Source organism: Phlebotomus argentipes, unplaced genomic scaffold, assembly GCF_947086385.1.
Source record: "Phlebotomus argentipes unplaced genomic scaffold, Phlebotomus argentipes genome assembly scaffold_18, whole genome shotgun sequence".
Lineage (NCBI taxonomy): Eukaryota > Metazoa > Arthropoda > Insecta > Diptera > Psychodidae > Phlebotomus > Phlebotomus argentipes.
This window is the reverse complement of record NW_026776177.1, coordinates 6,909,195-6,913,435: the sequence shown is the minus strand read 5'-3', so window position 1 is coordinate 6,913,435 and position 4,241 is coordinate 6,909,195.

The following is a 4,241-nucleotide window of genomic DNA, read 5'->3' as shown; positions in this document are numbered from 1 at the left end:
CTTGTTTTACTCCTTTCGACACGCAACAAGACGAAGAAAACCACTGAGATTTATTATTCCTTTTAGTTTATTGTTTCGTAATTTATTATTGCAATGTACAATTTTTTATTATATATTGTTCTGTATATAATACAATATCTTCTCTTCATATTTGGATATTTTCCTTGGGCTAATAAAATGTTAATATTTCCTTTTCTTAATTGTCAGTATAGAAGATTTCCTTCACTTTTTTTCCAATAATTGGTATGCTTTTATGTGTCCTCAATGTTTCTTTTTTCTCTTTTCCTTCCTCTTTTAATATATTTCGTTTCGAAAAGTTGTTTTCTTTTTTTTAATATCTTCAATTTAATATATTTTTTAACTAATCATATAGATTATTTTAGAGATCACATAATTTTATTTTTGCGTAAAGTGCTTTTTAGATATAATTCCTCGTATTATAGAATAACAAAATTGGATGAAGAGAGTGACAGAGAGTTTGTGGATAGATTTGATGAGATTGTGTGGAAAATGAAGAAAATATCGTGATATGCAATGGGAGTAAAAAAGGGGAATGTAAAAAGGTTTTTTTTTCTTTATAGAGACAAATTGAGCAATTGAAGGAACAACAGAATCCGTCAAAGACAATGTTTTATACGTTCTCTTTAGTTACATCCTTATGATTTATGTATAATATGTAGTAATTTTATTTTATGTACATTTAGAATAATGTCAATAATTGAAACACGTGAGTTACTTTTTTTTTCTTAATCTTTCATTGTTCAAAAAGTTCTTTATGATGTAATTTCGCGAAATTCTCAATTTCCTTTCTCTTAATTTGCTGGTCAGCAATTCTGAAATGTCCACAAATGCACAGATTTTTTTTGGGGGATTTCCTATTTTGAGCTGCAAAGTGTCATGAATGCACATTCCAGAAATGCCGTGGATTCTTTTTTTTTAGAGGGTTTTGTGCTGGTGACTGAAAAAGAGGATGTTCTATTTTTTTTTAACCTTTTTGTTCATCTTTGGCCCACGTTATCAACTATTATATATAATCTTGTATCATTTATCATTTCAAGTATTAATTCATCTACTTTAACTTTACTCTTTCCGTCTCTCGAGCAGAATATTCGTTACACTCCATCTTTTTTCTTTCTTCCTAATTACGGAGAATGAAGAATGTTTTATCAAACTTATTGCTTTTAAAGACATTTTACTCATTTGATTTCTCCCTTCTTCCCACACACGAAATTCAGATAGGCAAATGAAGAGTGCTTTATGAGCGATTTCTAGGCCCGAATTGGCGTGATTCCTGTGGGCATTTTCTGGCTGTTGGCTGAGATGAAGGAGTGTTTTTTCTATTGATAAATTGCAAACTGAGTTGTTCAATTTTTTCCGATAGAAATTCAAGCTTGATAGGCCCAAAATTACCGTAAATGTACATGTTGAAGCATTACGCAAGTAATAGTTTAGTCTGTAGCACCACAGAATCTTGAGAAATGAAAATATTAGTTGAAAAACAACCCTTTTCACTTATGCAACTCATCTCAACACACACTAAACAATCACATAATATTACACATTCTTGTCCTGTACTAATATTTTACATGGAGATTAGATACAGGTGTTTATATTTGCTATTCAAATATCGCGCCTTCAATTGATTACGAAATGCAAGTGTGATTTTTGTTTTAGCAAAATGTGGAATAAAATTGAAAATCAATTGTGTTTTTCTCTTTTCTACACAGATATTTATCAAAAAGTCAATACTGGCTCAAATTTGAATTGTTCGATTGATAAACCAAAGAGGAGAAATAGCAAATATAATTTCCACCTTGAGTTCATTACATGATAAACCTAATTTCTATGTCACTTTTTTCTATAGTTTCTCTCTTTCTTTTTTTTAAATATTTTCTCATAAAATGGTATAATTCATTATTATGTCATCTAAAGTTTATGTATAATATCAATTTCTTTTACTTTCCATATCAATCTTGTTTTCTTGTTTTTGAATAAAAAAACCATTTTGGCAGTGCAATTAATTTTCTCAAAGTTCTTTTTTCTCGTTATGACATTATATTTTTTTTTTTTCTTCATTATACTATACGTATTCTCATTATAATATTGTTGAATTCTCTTCACTCTACAAGTAGGTTTTCATTTTTTATTTAATTTCAAATAGTACCTAATTTTTTTTTTGGTGTTTGATGCTTAGCTTGACTCGAAAGTCTCCTCTTTTTCCTTTTTCTGCCTTCCGCGCGCTCATTGTTAAATATTCTCTTCATCTAATGGAATTCATACACGGATGAAGTTTTACATTATTATATACTCTCTCTTCCACTTCGCTATGAGACATTTCCTTAGTTAAACATTTATTTATGTATATATATAATATGAATGAACAACGTTATAAAGATATCTCTTTCCTATGCCGTCGAATTTTATTTATCGATGTAAAGTGTTGGCAAGGAAGATAAATACAATTAGTTTAAAGTGATAAATGCATTAGCACTGTAGGATTCCAACCTTGTCCTGCTCTATTGCCTGTCCTCGCCTTGCCCACCGACTTTCTTTTTTCACCTTCCACTTCCATTAATTGCAATTGATTCTGGTATCATGCTATATGCAAATCAATTCCCGCCCGTTGTATATCAAATACAACATCATCGCCACACACTTCTGCGGACCTACAATTTTATCCTACTATTGGATTTTACTTTGAGTATTCACTAGAAAATATAACGTTATATGTCAAAGATTCTCTCTACGCGCCTCTGAGTGAGTCAATTCTGCTATATAGAGAACTTTATACACGATTTCCTTATATATGATTTCGTCATTTTATAATAAAACCACTTGCTCACCCTCGTAATCAATTCATTTAACTCTCCATCTTACACCAGAAATTCCATATTTTTTCATTTATATATATATTTTACCTAAAATTCTCATCTTCTATGCAAATTTTCAATATTTTTCCTTTTTAGTTTCCATTTTTTTGTGCAAAGACAAAGCCACATAATGTTCAACTCAGGTGAAATCCGTACAAAAGATCCTAAATATTGTTTACCATTATTAATCCCACATGAACACCTTACGACCTAGCCTATTTATGTACAAACACAAACCTACACACTCACTTCCGTGTTTTCCAATGTTCGACATCAGTAATTTGCTAAGTAATGAGATAAATACATATTCCTAATTATGGGTGTGTTTCCTACATCATACGCTATGCATTAACTATAATTAAAAGTATCTTCCCTAGTGCACAAAGTGGAGAGTTTTGCATATTCAATACTTTCATACACTATGAGAATTTAGAATTTATTCACTTTCGCATTACTCTTTGTATTGTTTCATTGAATCATCGCCCAATTGCCGCATAATTCGTTACTTGTGTCGTCTATCTTGCTGTGATTCAAGCTAACTTTTGGATAGAATCAATGCAATTTTCACTCAAGAAACGATCAATCAACTATGCGGCAATGAAGCACTGATTCAATGGCGATTGCAATGATCCTCGAATGATTTATCCTCTATGCGATGCATGCTCATAAGTGGTCTATTTTGATTTGGCATATTCCTTTCCTCACCTTATAACAAACTAACGCCGGGGAAGGTTCAGCAAGGAACTACATCTCCTCTACGCTGTGAATTGGATGACTAATTGATGGAGCCGCGGCGGAGGAAGTCCCTGCACTTCCTGGCGCGGCGCCGCACCACGCGCACGAGGCTGGACAGTCCCACGGCGCTGGAGAGTGTCCGGATGCGATGGAGCGGCGCCTGGCGCTGTCCGTCCAGGATGGCCTCGTCGCTGGAAGTGGGGCTGTTCTGCGCGGCCTCCGGGTCGGCCGGCAGAAGCACGTTGACCGACTGGCGGCGGTCGGCGTTGAAGTAGAACGTGAAGTGATTCTGATTGGTGAGACTGATGTTGGCCGGCGATTTGTCATAGCGCCTGGCCAGGGAGTGCACGGCGGCGGTGTGGGTGAGCGGCGGGGATGCGCGGAACAGGAGGTCCGTGCAGTGCGGGAGGGCGGATGTGGAGCTGTTGATGAACTTGGTGTCCCTGTCGCTGCGCAGGAGCGCCTGTTCCAGGCTCCGGCTGAAGATGTCCGTGAGATTGTTGGCCGCCTGCTCGACCAGGGCGCGGCTCGTCGACGGCTCGCAGTTGGTCAGCTTCCCGCTGGATGAGACGTTGATGTTGTTGCTGTTGTGGCTGAAGTTGGAGCTCTTCTGGAAGCGCTTCAGGTCGGATGAGA